Below are 16,925 nucleotides of genomic sequence, written 5' to 3' on the forward strand. Positions count from 1 at the left end.
CAGAAGGCTGGGTGTGTGTGGGGGTTCAAGGGTCAGGGCAGAGGGCTGGGGGTGTGTGTGGGGTTCAGGGGTCAGGGCAGAGGGCAGTGGGGGTGCACGGCAGAAGGGTGGGGGTGGGGTTCAGGGGTGAGGGCAGAGGGCTGGGGTGCTCGGCTCGTGGGGGTGCTCCCAGCCCCCTGCCCTGAGTGACTCAGGGCAGGGGGCTGGAAGGGATATGCCCCGTCCCACCCCCTTCCCCAAGGCCCCGTCTCTACCTCTTCCCTATCTCCTCTATGGAGAAGCGAGCACACTACCACTCTTCCCCCTCCCCCTCTCCCTTGCAAAGACCATCAGCTGATTGGCACAGGGAAGGCGGGGGCAGGAAAGCACCGGGCTGGGGGAAGAAGCAGGGCAGGGGGGAAGCTTGGCTGCCGCAGGACCAAGCTTCTGCCTCTTGCCCCGGCAGGGGAGAGCGGTGGGTGGGGGGCGGCTGAGTGGGGCTTGGGGATGGGACTGTGGCAGGCAGCAGCATGCCACTCGAAATCGGCTTGCATGCCATGTTTGGCACGTATTCCATTTTCCAGGGAATGGCTTCCATAGTGTGTATATCAGGGGTAGGCAACCTATGGCATGCATGCCGAACGCAGCACGCAGGCTGATTTGCAGTGGCACTCACACTGCCTGGGTCCTTGCCACCAGTCCGGGGGGCTTTGCATTTTAATTTAATTTTAAATGAAGCTTCTTAAACATTTAAAAAACCTTATTTACTTGACATACAACAATAGTTTAGTTATATATTATAGACCAGGGTTTCTCAAACAGGGGTCGCCACTTCTGTAGGAAAAGCCCCTGGCAGGCCTAGCCGGTGTGTTCGCATGTCTGGCCGATCGCTGCTCTGGGCCAATGGGAGTTGCTGGAAGCAGTGGCCAGTACGTCCCCAGCCAGTGCCGCTTCCAGCAGCTCCCATTGGCACGGAGCAGCGATCCGCGGCCAGTGGGAGCCGCGATCAGCCGGACCTGCGGACGGGGCAGGTAAACACACTGGCCTGGCCCACCAGGGGCTTTCCCTACAGAAGCAGTGACCCCTGTTTGAGAAACCCTGTTATAGACTTATAAAAAGAGACTTTCTAAAATGTTAAAATGTATTACTGGCACGCAAAACCTTAAATTAGAGTGAATAAATGAAGACTTGGCACATCACGTCTGAAAGGTTGCAGACCCCTGGTCTATATCTTTACCCTTGACCAGAGATGTCAACTCCCTCCCCTAAAATGTAAACCCAAGAGTAGGATACATCTCTTCATTTTTAAGGAAGAACATGGTGCTCAGTGTAATAGGAAATTGCTCAATGAGGTGGGGAGCTTTTTTTTTCATTGTTAAAAGATGTGCCCTCTGGAAAGGAATCACTCTGGCATAGTGAGTTACAGCCACTATTTTTTTTTGTCAGTTTACTTCATTTTAATGTGAAGATCTTATAATTTATAGAGTTGCTTTTTCCTAACTCACCTGAAAAGACTATTTGCAGGTAGCTAAAAATTTAATGGCACACTATGGATTATGCATTTTCCCCTGAAGTTCTCTATTCTGTAATGGGTGTAGAGCATACAAGTAGTAAAGCTAAGTTTATAGGCAAAAGAATGTACAGTTGGAAAATAGCTAGTATTGTGATGGATTTTTTTTCAATATGAATAAACACAGTTTGTCTGTAACATTTTCTATTTTGGTTTAAGAGAAGTTAAATTGGGTTGTAGGCAAAACTGTAGTTAGCTTAACACTATTAAATTATATTGCAGTTGACAGAGTTGTTACTAGCTCTTGATGATTGGTTATTGTGAATTAAAAGTATTGACAAACTCTTCTGTAAGGTGGTTATCTTCTAATGTTCAATTTTTGGGGGATTAACACAATGTTATTTTACAGATGGCAGAAGATCTTTAGGATTCCACTATGGAATAAAATAGCAAATTATTGAAATAAGGCATTCCTAACAATAATCGTTCTACTGATCGTTTTGTTTCTTGGTAAGTAGTAAAACTTTCTTCTTGTGTGTTGAAAATTGTTTAAAGGGTACACGGAGTCCATGGGCAATAGATAAACAGGAAGAGTACAAACTTAACGTGACTAGAAACATTTTTGATATTCTTTACATTTCAGTTCAAACACTTTTTTGGAGAGGAGGCATTTAAACTTTTGTGTGCAGACTTAGTAACTTATACACAATAATACAGTATTGTGATGATGCAAGAGAACAAATGGAACTTCAGCCAGACCACTTCTTGGTGCCATCCCATCAGAAATTACAAGCCAAGTACGATTAAGGTAAGTAAGTAACTGGATGGTAGATTTCCAAGGGACGCTTAAGTGCTGGTAGGAAGATGCTTCAGTAGGTGGCACTCTTTCTGTGGGTTGACATTGAAATAATGTCCCAGAACGATGGGGAAAAGGCAGTGTTCTATTGGAGGTGTTTTTTCTCAGACGAGGCATAAAACTGAGATGCTGGCCACTGCTGGTTTGGAGGGGGAAAGAACACTGGAACCATAGAATAGCATCAAAGTCTAGTGAAATTTGAGCTTGGGTAACATCTGCCTGGCTAAATTCATTTTACTTCTGTCACAAATTACTGTGCATGGTTTCTGTGTGCTGATGAACATACTGTGTACTGTCTGTGGTGATGGAAGTGATTCTTTTGCATGAGAAGGAGAGGCAATAAGTTAGTAAAATGCTTTGAGATAAAAATGTAATGTAATTCCAAATGACTTTAGATCATTTGGAATTACATTACATTTGGACTTTAAAGTGAAATTGACTAGATTTACTGTCTATGGTGAATGAAAGAAATGCAAGAAGTAAACTTCATAAATATCTAAAAGCAAACTAGATTGGAAAATGTTCTTTTTAATAAACTAACTTGTAGTAATGCAAGTACAGACATCTAAAATATAAATAATATTTAAGTGGCTGTTTTAGAAGACCTCCAGAAACCTTAGCTAGATATTATGGAGAATGTCACTACAATAGAAAATAAAATAGAAAAGTGGTAGATTTTTATTTTCCTCCCTGAGCTCCAGCTGGAAAGATGGGTGAGTGAATTTTGATCAAACTTTTTTGTTAAGGAAAGGCAGATTTGAGCTGAAATTAAATATGGGGTATCCTTGTGAAACCATAATACAGCTGTCTTAAGGCAAGGCCTGAACATTCCCATGGCATAAAAGGATGGAAATTTGTTTGATCTTTTCAGTTTTAACACATTCAGTATGAAGTTTAACTCCAGAACTTCGTACAAGTTATGTGCATGTAGAAAAAGAAGGTTATTATATGTAGTGACATGCAGTTGCTTTGCTCTAAGGTGGAATGCAGCAGCAGCAGATTAATAACACAGTATTGATACTTCAGAGTTTAGGACAGGAAGTGAAAGGTACCTTTACCTTGAAGTGATATTTTAGGTAACCAGAATTTGATGCTTGGAATCTATCTGGGAAACTAGGATTAATACCTTACTCTTTCAAAAAGTGGGTTTTATGCTGACCCCAAGTTTTGTCTCCAAAAGATGGCAAATCCAGCAGCAAATCATCACATAACATGATGCTGGGGGAACTGGTTCAATAATGGATTGGAGGGAAGAATGTGACTTGCCGAATTGCCAACATCATCCCCTACAATGTCTGTGTGCTCCCAGGATGTTTCCTATTCCAATATTAATTTAGCCCAACCTGGCTTAATGCTTATGTATACTTGAAATGCCACATCGGCACAGCTGCAATGATTTACTGTAGACACTACCTCTGATGATGGGAGGGGTTCTCCCATCGGTATCAGTAATCCACCTCCCCTAGAGGCAGTAGCTAGGTCAATGGAAGAAGTCCTCCTCAACCTAGCACTGGCTACAAGGGGATTTAGGTCAGCTTAACTAAATCACTCAGTGGTGTGTATTTTTCTCACCCCTGAGTGACAGAGCTGGGTCGATCTAATTTTCTAGTATAGACCAGCTCTTAGTTTCAGATGCTGCTGATTGCAGCCAAGGCTGTTGGCCACTTAGGAAAAGGTTTTATAAGGAAAGATGGCAAAATAACGTACTTCACCCATACTGTATTTGCAATAGTACAACTCATCTGAAAGGATTTTTTTTATACGTTAGTGAATGTGAATAAACTTCATTATGTTTGATTGGATTCCAGTAAATACTTTTTTCATAGTTACAGTGTAAAGGAAATATAAACATTGCTTCTGTCTGATCAAATCTTAATTTGAACCATATATGCAACACCTGCTTAGCAAGAGAAATCCTTAGGGAATGGGGGGGAAATCTATTTTTGGTCTTCTCACTGCTAACTAAGCAACTGGAATCTGGTCCGGGTTGAAGGTGTCAAAAGTCATTATCATCTGATGGGTCTCTGATAGTGTTTGTGGAATGATATTTTGTTCCTAATGGGTAGGTACATATGTCAAAAGACACCATAATTGCTGGCACTATTGTATCTAGACAGAGGACAGTGATATAGCATGGTGACTGAACTACCTAATCACTCCAGAATGATTCCTTCAGGTGGGTCAGGCACATTCCAAAAGCCATTGAAGTTGGTACTGCCACTACAGGGATTTGCCTGTTCTGTGGACTGAGGAGACTGCATATATTTCTAAAGTTCTCAGTCTTATACAGTAGCCTAATACACTGTGCCACACATACTCATTAAAAAACAAGACAAAACAATTTTTGTTTTTGTTTACAGATGCTATTAGAGAAGTGAAGAAATACTCAACTTCACACGGGACTGAAAAGGCTGCAAATATCAACCCCAATGCCTATGATCATATTCAGATGAAACTCTTTAGGTCACAAAGAAACCTTTACATCTCAGGATTCTCCCTGTTTCTCTGGCCGTAAGTGTAAAATTTGCTATTCCAATTCATCGACAGTGTCTCTCATACAATAAATACTGTACAAGGCAGTAACAAGAAGATCAGAAAGCTGGATGGACAGATTTATAAGAAAAGGTTGAAAGAGCTAAATATGGATAGCTTGGCTAAGATAGTATAAATGCTAAAGGTGAAAAGAAATTGCTGAATGTAATATACACAGATATAACTAGAAAAGGAAAACTTGGTGTGACTGTTAGGAGAAACATCTCAGTCAGGAAATTATTTGGCAGCAGGTGTTTCCATGGGGAAGTTGTAGGAGCCCAATCTTGAGACTTTAAATCTATATTAGATAGGATAGTAGAAAATGTATTTTAGGGAACAAACTTGGACTTGCAGTGAGATGGGACTAGATAATCTAGTTTTTTCATCTCTGACTTCTATAATTGTTGATTTCCTTCTTGGAATTTGTCAGTTATGAGTATTTTTTTAACTGCAGATTTGCAGTAAATAAATTACAGCACCATTAAAATAATCCTAGTAGCCAGCATGTTGGTATCGAGAACCTAGGTTCTCAAGTCTAACTGGACTGTTTCACTGAAGCTTAGCAAGAGCGTGGATCCTTAAGAGCAATATTCCCAGCCTCCGAGGCATATGCTTGGCTATTGAGCACTTTTTGAAAGATGGCTAACCACTATATCCTTTTCAGCCAGTTTAAGTGGTTATGCAACTAATAACACAGATCAGTGTAAATTTCTAAGTGAATGTTTATGTTAACAATAGTAGCTAGCCCATTTATGATAAGGAAAGATGGGCAGAGCTACCTAGAATTAAAGACCCACCCACTCAATCAATGGAGGGGGCCATAGGATGAAGGATCAACTAATTCCATGGGACAAATAATGAAAAGAACAGGAGTGTGTGTCCTTGGTTTAAAACAAAGGCAACAGATGGGGACATTGAGTAGTGAACCCTAGTCAGTGCCCATTACTCAATAAATCAGTCAAAGGAGTTGGCATATGCCACCGAGAGGCACTCTGCCCAAATACCTGAGACAAATAGGTACCAAAAGTAGGCATCACAGTTACAGAGAACCTCTTTGTCAAGCTGTTTCTTCCTGGACTGATGTATGTCTCTTGGCCAGTGCCAGTAGGAAGTTGACTAAAAGGTCCTGTTACATCATCAGGTCATAGACTGGGAGTTGTTAAAGGAAAAGATGTGGAGAAAGGTGCAGCCAGAATCTCAGCAGGAGGTTAGAGGCTGCAACCTGGTGCTGCGGAAGTAGACATGCTCTAGGGTCTCGCTGGGGACAAATATTGGGTTCCATGAACTGTGCCAGCAGAGTGCCTGTGCTCACTGCTCCATTGAGTAGCCCCCAGATTATGTCCTCAGTGGACCATGGAACCAAGGTGGAATAAAAGCTGCTGCACTGGGAAACTCACCCTCTGCAGGGGATAAAAGGTCTGACCACTTTGTATCGGGGTGAAACATGATAGGAAGTGGATGGTGTGGATCATAAGCTGTTCTCGAGGCACTGTTCAGAGGTGGATTGCCTGGATATCAGTCAGCCTACTCAAGTGGGGCATGGAGGTAAGGAAGAGGCCCAATTTTTGAGGTCTGAACAGTCCTGGGTTAGCGATGGGCACGGAGAACCTTCTCACAGCACCCATTTGAGATAAGCAAGAGAGGCAGGGAGCAAAGCAGCCTTCACCTCCTGAAGCATCTGGGGGACACAAGGGTTGGACAGCCCCATGCATTGGGCAAGCGCCGTTGGATCCACCAGTCCCACAGTCCAGGAAGTCTCAGATTCTGATAAACATTATTCAAGCCGGTCCTCCAGCGCACCAGGGGAGCCATATTCACCTATGCATGAAGATGAGAGTTGTGCAGCAGGGGCTTGAGGAACAGCTTGCCTCCCCGCATCTCCACAGCGGCCACAATGCACTTCTTTGCAGAGCTTCCAGGTCCTGAGACGGTCCTGGTAAAAAGACCAGTACCTCAGAGAGAACTTGAGTGAGAGACCCTCCCGCAAAGTGGTTATGAAAGCTTCCACAATTGTTGCTAGATTGATAGCCCTATAGACTGAAATATTTTCTTTTAATTGAAAACACTTATTTTAACCTGTAGAACAGATATAACACAAGTCACAATAGCACAATCTCATTACCCCGTCTTGCTTCTACCCTGCCCTGGAGGGATCACATTTAAGGATGAAAGGATGGTTAATTGTCCATGATTCAGTCCTTGGCCTCTGTACTAAGACTATCAAGAAGGGGCTCAACTTCATCTTTTTGGGCCCAACTTTGTCTTTTACATTCATTTATTTCAGCTCATAAAGCTCTATAGGTGCCTGTTTCATGATCTGGGGGCCCCTTATCTCATTTTTATATACACAATAGTAAACATGATAGCATACAATCTTATCTCTGCCACCTGAGTGTGAATATGATATATAGTAAAAAAGTGAGCCTGTGATACAACAGACTCATTCAACTAAACCTGTCCATCTCAAAGAGTGTGAGAGAGTGGGAAAAGATGAACTCTACTGCATGGTAGGTGCATGTCTATGCTACCAACTTTAAGTTGACATCCAGCTGCCACAGTCATTAAGTTGGAAGTGCATATCTACACCATACTAGGTGGAGCATGTCCTCACTAGCAGCGCTTGCATTGATGCTGTTAGCAGTATACCATGGGTAGCTATCCCACAGTGCAACTTGCCATGGGGTTTTGGGAAGGGCTTTCAGTGCCTCATGGGACCAAAACATTTTCATGGGGGGACTGGGACTCTGGCTTCAATGACCCATGGTGCATCCCCCTCTCCCACATCTCAACTGCAACTGATAATATTTCATGCCTTTTTTCAAAATACTGGCATAGCTGCATGTGCACCATCTCCTGAGAAGTATGGATCCCACTCAGCTGTTACTGTTGGGAGCATTACAAACACCACACACCTTAGCCTGCAGTATTTCCAGAGCTGGGAGAGGAGCCGCCGCATGGAACATGGCAATGTCCTTCAAGCAGCCATGCTGGAAGCCATAGAACAAAACAATTCCCGATTGCTGCTGGCAGTCGTACAGCAGCTGAACACAATGGAGCGTCATTTCTGACCGAGAAACAAGCACTGACTTCCCTGAGGTGGAAGCCAATCTCCCCATCAGGTGTTCCCTGTTCAGAGTCACTGGGAAAACAGCCCAGAACCTGGAGAGAGAGGTCAAGGACATGCTGGCTTTAGATGTGATCCAGCCGTTCAACAGCCCACGGGCCTCACCTGTGGGGCTGGTCCCCAAGGAAGATGGGATGATCTGGTTCTGTGGGGACTATCGGAAGCTTAAAGCCCTCTCCGTGTCCGATGCCTACCCCATGCTTAGGCCTGGGGAGATTCTAGACAAGCTGAGGGGGATGGAGAATGTGGCCCTGGCGTACATCGATGACATGTGTGTCTTTAGCCAGACCTGGGAGGAACATGTGTCCCAGGTGAAGAGGGTGCTGGGCTGCTTCAAGGAGGCAGGACTGATGGTAAAAGCCAAAAAGTGCAAGGTGGAAATGATCAGAGATTGGCCCATTCCCCAGACCAAGAAATAAGTCCAGGCCTTTATCAGGATGGTGGAAAGCTACCGGAGGCTTGTACCCCACGTTAGCCCCTGAGCTGCCCCCATCCCTGAGCTATGTGAGAAGGGTAAGCCAGACAAGGTGGTCTGGACTGAGCAGTGCCAGAGGGCTCTCTGTATACTTAAGGAGGCTCTAATCCAGGGGCCAGTAAATCTGATAAACCCAGACTTTGCCAAGCCTTTTGCAATGTTCACCGACACCTCAGATGCAGGGCTGGGTGCGGTGCTGATGCAAGCCGATGCTAAGAGCAGGAGACACCCCATCGGGTACCTGAGCAAGAAACTGCTGCCCCGGGAGCAGAACTATGCAGCCTCAGAGAAGAAATGCCTGGCCATGGTGCAGGCCCTTAGAAAGCTGCAGCTGTATCTATTTGGGCGGCGCTTTACTGTGTATACTGACCACTCTCCTCCGACGTGGCGGCATCATATGAAAGGGGCTGATGCCGAGCTGCGGGTGACAGAGACATCTGTTCAGAGGGTGGCCAAGGTCAAGATGGGGGCTCTTAACCAAGAGAACCCAAATTGCAGCCCTCCAAACTGGAGCGGTGGGAAAAGACCCAATTCCAGTTTCAACCCCAGGGGTACTGGGGTGGCAAAAGGGCACGGGCCACATAAACCTTCCCACATGCAGCCTGCAAGTGCCATCAAGCACAACAGACCTACGGAAGGGCTTAAAACTGGAAGGACCAGGTGTAACTCTCACCAAGGAATGGGAGAAATGATGGGGCATCCATGGGAACGTTGGTGGGTTCGAACTTCCCTAGGTCACCGGCTAAAGTGACCTCACTCAATTCAGTCTCGAATGGGGGACAGATGTGACGAAGTGGAACTGTTCTTACAGTTTTCTCTGAATACTGTAGGGGTGCCTCAGTTTCCCCTATGCATTTCTTAAGTCTCTAGGTGGTGGGATAAGGGGGTGAGATTGTTGCAGAGCAAAGGGCCAGTGTGCATAAATGGCCGACACTCTGTCTCCTGGCAACTAATGGCCTGGGCCCTTCCCCGCTGCAAGGAGATAGCTAAAAGTGTTGGAGAACAAAGGAATCAGGTGATCTCCTGGCCCGGGAAAGGGACAAAGCAGAGGAGGAGGGGCTGGTGGGTGAGTCAGTTTGGGTCTGGCTGGGAACGTGAAGTGAGGTGCAGACTTGGTTGTCTGGCTCATTGCCCCCGAAAATGGACCCAGCTTAGGGGTCCTGTTCTCTGTACCTACAAGATCTGTTTTAGACCGTGTTCCTGTCATCTAATAAACCTCTGTTTTACTGGCTGGCTGAGAGTCACATCTGACTGCGAAGTCGGGGAGCAGGACCCTCTGGCTTCCCCAGGACCCCGCCGGGTGGACTTGCTGTGGGAAGCACAGAAGGGCAGAGGAATGCTCCAAAGGTCAGACCTAGGAAGGTGGAAGCCATGTGAGATTCTTACCCTGAAGACAGTCTGCTCACAGAGAGGAGACTTCACCAGAGTCCTGACGGGCTTTGTAGAGGGCAGTTCCAGAGCATCGCCCGGGGACTCCATGACACCTTGGCAACATGCAGGACATATTGGATGGTTTTGCCTCAGTGGGGCAATCTATCTTGGTACCAGACCACCTTGCCAAAGAGTACATAAACAGAAAGGGGTACTTTTCTCCCCACTCCTGCTGAAGCCCTGAGCCCCGGCAGGCATGCCCCTCGGGGCTGAAGCCCTGAGCCTCATCAGATACCTACTGTGGGGATGAAAGCCCGAGACACCCTTCCCTATTCGGCAGAAACCAGAGGCAATGTGTGGAGAGGGACACATGGAGTCACGTGCCCCCCATATTTTTGCCAGGGCAGGCTGGACCCCCTTGGTCACCTGGTGCCACCAGGCCCCCATCCTGCATTGCAGCTGCTGGAGCTGGCAAATGGGGAGCTGCATCCGTGGGCAGAAGCAGCAGCAAACAGCAGGGAACTGCAGGGAGAGCTGTTGCATTTGCTGCTCTCTCCCGCCACGGAGCTAAAGCAGCGACCCCTCCCAGCACCTCCCAGAAAAAAGCATAATGGGGGAATCACGTTCTCTATTATTCGCAGTCTGAGCAATTGAAATGAAAACTGCCACCATCTCCCTAGGTGACCTTAGCTGATATCACCCTCCTGAGGGTAGTAAAGGCGGCAAGGGAACAGATGCTGCAATGATGCCAGCAGATTTAATATTGGAGTGGTGTGGGAAACTGTCCTACTGTGGTGGAAGAAATAAGGCAGCCCTCCCCAAAAACCTTCTGCAACAGATTGCAGAGTACCTCCATGAAACTTTCCTGGAGATCTCTATGGAGGATTCCCAGGCCATCCCTCTGCACATAAACAGCTTTTTCCATGGGGCTCCCTCTGCCTAGCTGGTGCAGCCACTGGGAAGCAGATAGCCACTGTACCTCATCATTTAAAACAAAAAAAATTATACATAGAGTATAAGAACATGTGACCCCAAAATATTAGTTGGAGTTGCATACTCACCAGAGATGCCTTCCCGGGCATCAAACTTGGCCACGATGCTGTTCTGTGACTGGCTGGATTGTTCTTGGGTTTCAAACAGCTCTTGGCTCTCTGGGAGAATGGATCCCCTGCTCACTTGCCTCCCATTCTCCTTTTCCTTATCCTAGTCCAAGACCTCCTCAGTGTAGCCTGTGGTGGCCCGGGAGTCCGACTTCTCAGGGGTATCTACACTGCTCTTTGGGGTTGTGGGGTTGTTGCTGGGAATTGCATGTAGCTTGTTGTAGAAGCGGCATGTCTGCGCTGCAAAACCAGAATGACTGTTTGCCTCTTTTCTTCTGGTACACCTGCTGAAGCTCTTTAATTTTCATGCAGCACTTCTGCATGGCCCTAGTGTAGCCCTTGTCCCCTATGTCACATGCAATCTTTTCGTAGGTGTCTACATTTTTACGGCTGGATCAGAGCTGTGCCTGTACAAATCCTCTTCACACAGACCAATAAGATTCATCACCTCCTGTGTACTCCAGGTTGGAGCACGTTTGGGACATTGAATCGCCATGATCCACTTGGCTGGTGAGCTCTCCACGCTGGACAGACAGGAAATGGGAATTCAAAAGTTCTTGGTGCTTTAACAGGAGAGGTGCTGTTTCCTGTGTACCTGGCTGTTGAGCAACAAAGTTGAAAATGTTCACCAGAGCAGTCACAGAGGAGTATTGTGAGATACCTCCTGGAGGCCAATAAAGTGGACGTAAGCAAGGCACTGTCTACGCTGCCTCTTCGTCGATCTAACAACATTGATTTAAGCACTACGCCTCCTGCGGAGATGGAGTAGTTAAGTCAATATAGCAGGCGAGTTACATCAGCAGAATGAACGTGGTAGTGTAGACACAAACTTCATTAGATCGACGTAAGCTGCCTTCAGTCGACCTAACTGTGTAGTGTAGACCAGGCCTAAAAGGTTAACGGGTCTGTTAATGCTTCTCCCCGGAACAAGGATGAGGCAACCACTTAGATTTGTGAATCCAGGCAGCCATCTTACAAAAATAATTTTTGCTCACTGCTGCCTTGGGCTTTAACTGAACCAGTAATGTATTGCCGAAAGGCTCTCATAATGTAAGGAGAGAAAGATGCATCAAAATGAAGTGGAAGTTTGTGTGTGTTCAGAATAAAGAGGATCTCTGAGAACCTGAATTATACCACTTGGACTCAAGTGTTCTCTTGAAACATTAGTAGGGAGGTGAAATTGATGTGTGTTCCTGGTCAGAATTATGGGGAGCTGTCATATTTGGATATCTTGGGAGTAGTAATCACTATAAAATGGAAAACTCTCAGACTTTGTCACACTTTTGTGTATGTGTGTTTTTATATTTTATTATTAGTGTTAGTACGAAACAAATGTTTTAGATCCAAAATCATCAATAGAATGCATAGGATGTAATATGCAAAAAATACACATATATTTTAAAATTAAATTGAAAAGTGCTTCTACCCTTGCCTCCTACAAAGGTTCTTATACCATGTTTATTACCATAATATCTTAGCACCTGAATCTTGAGTTCATGGTTCTGTGTTTCTCCTATGACATTAAATAACAGCACAAGCACCTTCAACCCTGTAAGCAATGGAGGTCCCTCTCCCACTTCTTAAATATGTGTAATGTTATCCTATAGAACAGGTGACACTCAGAACTGGAATTCAGGTCCTGAAAGGGTTTTCACTTTTCAAGTTCTAATTTTAACTTTGTCAACTATTAAGCTTATGCATGTGTCCTATTAATTTAAGATCCTAAACAGTCTCTTAAATTTATTTATAGAAGTATTTTGTTCACCTTTACATCTAAAATAAATCTTAACAGAAAGCTAAGAATCCTATTAGAAAAAGTAATAATGCTTAAATTCTCACTGTTTCTTCCTCAGTGTACTGAGACATACTACTCACCCTTATTACTCAGTTGGCAAAAGAGATGGGAATTCAGGTAGATATGGAAATTTAAGTAGCAAATACCGGTACTAACAAAGCTGCCAGAAAATACATGGAGGAGAATGAAAAGTTGCAACAGGTATCTTAATTGCCTTTTTAATTATCTTTTTAAAAGGAAATAATTACAGCAAAAACTGTCTGAGCTGTAAGACCCAGTGGGTATGTCTACACTGCAATTAGACACCCATGGCTGGCTCATGCCAACTGACTCACGCTCGTGGGGTTCAGCCCAAGGGGTTACAGTCCTAAAGCCCAGACTCCAGCCCGAGCCCTAAAGTTTATACTGCAGTTAAATGGCCTCTTAGGACTCCTCTCAGTTGTGTAGTGATGTGTTCCCTGGGTAAGTGCTCTCTCCTTAGTCTCCACAGGCTTGTGTAGGGGTTCAGAGCATGTTTGCCCCTCCTCTGGCTGTTAGTGAAATGTCTGGGCAGGGAAAGTGCTCCAGACTCCCTTGCAGTACCAGCTCTTCCAACCTTGATACCAGCAGGAGGGGCTGGGCTGCATAGGTTTCAAGATTTCCACTCAGTATACGGCAGCTGTTTGACCCTACCACCATGATTACCTCCTCATGCTTCTAGAACAGTGGTCCCCAAATTGTGGGGCATGCCCCTCCAGGAGGACACAGATGAATGTTTGGGGGGTGGAGGAACACGGTGGGGTCCAGGCCAGCACACACACGTGCCAGGGAGGAATCACCATGCTTTAAGCCTCACTCTGCCTTCAGATGCAGTTCTGCCCCTAGATCATCTCTGCCCTCATTCCCCCTCCGTCCCCAGGCCAGCCTCATCTCAAGCCTCAGCTCCTACCCCATCTCCAGTTCTGCCCCCAACTACGCCTTCAGCCCAAGTTCTGCTGCTGAGGAAGCCTAAGCTGTGCTGTAATGGAAGGGGGCATGGACGGATTCCCTTACTGGTAGTGGGGCGTACAACTGTAAGAGTTTGCGCACCACTGTTCTAGAACAACATGCAAGGGGGGATATGCAGGAACTATGAGTTTCATCCCCTATGATTTTAATTTTTAAAAAATCTAATTACTGTGATACTATAGGATATCATAGGTTCAACTGAATTGGAATGCATGGAAGACCTCCAAGGAACAATGAAAGGCTATAGGAAATGGTGTAGGAGATTCAGTAGATGGCATTATGTCCTGTCAGTATTGAGCTAGTGGTAGAGGGACTATTATAGAATCATAGAATATCAGGGTTAGAAGGGACCTCAGGAGGTCATCTAGTCCAACCCCTTGCTCAAAGCAGGACCAATTCCCAACTAAATCATCTCAGCCAGGGCTTTGTCAAGCCTGACCTTAAAAACCTCTAAGTTGTTGATGGAAGTGCCATGTTTCACAAAAATAGAGAACTGAGGTCCTAACCACTTGTGATCATGAAAGGAGTATTTGGACCTTTACTGGTAGCAGAACCTCTACTCTTAATCTGGCCAAATTCCAGTTTAGATAATTATATTCTCTCTACTTAAATTTCTTCCGCAGTTGAATTTGACTAAATTTGGGGTTTTTACTGATATTTTTTTTAACTAATCTGCATTGTGGTGTTACACCAAATGTATATATCACCCCAGAAGTGGTTGTATTTTAGTAGTGGCCGATGTGATTGATCTCTCTAGTTCGCATGTCTTTCTGCACAGGATTTTTGAAACACATATTTATATAGCTGCATATTGAGTGAATGTTTTTAGAAAACCATCCGCAATGAGTCTAAGATCTCTCTCTTGAGTGGTAACAGCTAATTTAGACCCCATCATTTTATATGTATAGTTGGGATTACGTTTTCCAATGTGCATTATTTTGCATTATTCAACATTGAATTTCATTTGCCCATTTGTTGCCCAGTTACCCAGTATTGCGAGATCCTTTTGTCACTCTTTGCAGTCTGCTTTGGACTTAACTATCTTGAGTAGTTTTGTATCGTCTCCAAATTTTATCACCTCACTGTTTACCCCTTTTTCCAGATCATTTATGAATATTTGAATAGGACTGGTTCCAGTACAGACCCCTGGGGGACTCCACTGCTTACTGCTCTCCATTCTGAAAACTGACCATTTATTCTTACCCTTTGTTTCCTATCTTTTAACCAGTTACCAATCCATGAGAGGACCTTTCCTCTTATCCCATGACAGCTTACTTTGCTGAAGAGCCTTTGGTGAGGGACCTTGTCAAAGACTTTCTGAAAATCTAAATACACTATATCCACTGGATCCCCCTTGTCCACATGCTTGTTGACCCCCTCAAAGAATTCTAGTAGATTGGCGAGGCATGATTTCCCTTTACAAAAACCATGTGGACTTTTCCCCAACAAATTCTGTTCATCTATGTGTCTGACAATTTTGTGCTTTACTATAGTTTCAACCAGTTTGCCCAGTAGTGAAGTCAGGCTTACTGGCCTGTAATTGCCAGGATCGCATCTGGAGTGATTAGGTTACATCCACGGTTAGTAGTTCTGCAATTTCACATTTGAGTTCCTTCAAAACTCTTGGGTAAATACCATCCAGTCCTGGTGACTTATTACTGTTTAGTTTATCAGTTTGTTCCAAAACATCCTCTAATGACACCTCTCTCTGGGGCAGTTCCTCAGATTTGTCACCTAAAAAAGAATGGCTCATGTTTTGGAATCTCCCTCACCTCCTCAGCTGTGAAGACCAATGCAAAGGATTAATTTAGTTTCTCCGCAGTGGCCTTATTGACTTCCAAGGTTGCCCAACACTTTGCTTGAATGAGGCTTATGTAATAGCATGAGCTGATTTAAATCAAAGGATTTAAATCACCGATTTTAATAATGATTTAAATAATTTTAATCGTGTTTTGCTCATTTTAATAATATTTTAGCTATTTTCCTAACAAAAAGTTGATTCTCATTGATTGGTAACATTAAAACATGTTGATGTGCAACTAAAGATAGCCTTTACACTAAATTTGATGTTTCTTATTGCTAACAATACACATTTATTTAAGCAATTATATAGCTTAACTTATATTCAGATTCTTGATTTATGCGTTTATTTTTTACTAGAGGAATTTTGATTTGTGATTTGTGTTGAGCTCTATTTGGATGGAAGTTCAAAATTGATTAAAATGCACAAAAACAGCCTTTAATTATTTTATTAAATGTACCTTAAATATGCTGGATGCACTATTTTTTTTATATATCAAAACATGGTTGGCCTTTCAAACTAATATCTGTAGTTAATAAATTGAACTGATTAATTCTGTTCACCATGTATTTCAGAGTTTTAGAACTTATAAATCTCATCCTGTCATGCTTAGTTTTCATTCATAGATTGGAAGGGGAAAAGAAGTTTCATGCTTTTTCAGCTCCCAGTTGGTTTCTTAACTCTGAATGAACTAGTCATTGAACTGAACTAGTTGAATAAACTGAAATGAGGAAAATGGTCTCTCTGCACTCGCAGAAGAGGCCACTGCTACCAAAAGCTGACTTAGCGCATCAGCACACTGTGGTTCCAAGTTGCTTAGCCAGTGACTTCCACCAATTCAGTGGTTTGACTTTCTTTAAAGCTTGGCAGCAAATACAAATTGCTTAATTTTATTTTTTAGTATTTAATCTAAATGATTTTAATTCATTATAAGAAGTTTAGGCCTTCACATAGATTATTAATTTCAAATTTAATTGTAACTATGTGTATTTTTTAAAAAGAGACATGTTTTCAATTTAAATAAAAATCCAATATAAACTAAAACTGATTTTTCTTTTTTCTTAAATTTTTTAATCCACCATGTCATATAATCACACAAACATTTAGTATTATGTTAGCTATTGGCATGCTAGCTACTTTCATTATGGCTGTTACCTGGGGATTAGCTAATTTGTTTATGCACTTACAATTTAAACTTTTCAAAAAAATATATTGTTTTAGGAAAAGTAGAAACAAAAGGTTTAAAATTTGCCATTTGAAGTAATCCTTTGGCTGGTTCAATACACGGTATTGTTAAGGAAGGAAAATTAATTTATTTAATCAGTGTTGTGTAATATAAGGAATTTTGCCTGACACTAACTAGTTGGATCTCTGTAGGAAAAAGTTAAGTAAGAA

At 43.7% G+C, this 16,925-nt stretch overlaps 1 long non-coding RNA gene across 2 annotated transcripts in view; it reads left to right on the forward strand.

The window, feature by feature from the left end:
• Nucleotides 1-1,895: 1,895 nt before the first annotated feature.
• LOC123377377 overlaps nt 1,896-16,925 on the forward strand; it is a 46,451-nt gene continuing 31,421 nt past the window's right edge. The window contains exons 1-4 of one of the 2 annotated variants that reach the window (XR_006582192.1): nt 1,896-1,999; nt 2,133-2,297; nt 4,706-4,856; nt 12,801-12,943. This is a non-coding gene — a long non-coding RNA (uncharacterized LOC123377377). The remainder of the gene's footprint in view (nt 2,000-2,132; nt 2,298-4,705; nt 4,857-12,800; nt 12,944-16,925) is intronic. The other variant, XR_006582190.1, reaches the window with a different exon arrangement.

This window comes from Mauremys mutica, chromosome 1 (genome assembly GCF_020497125.1).
Source record: "Mauremys mutica isolate MM-2020 ecotype Southern chromosome 1, ASM2049712v1, whole genome shotgun sequence".
Lineage (NCBI taxonomy): Eukaryota > Metazoa > Chordata > Testudines > Geoemydidae > Mauremys > Mauremys mutica.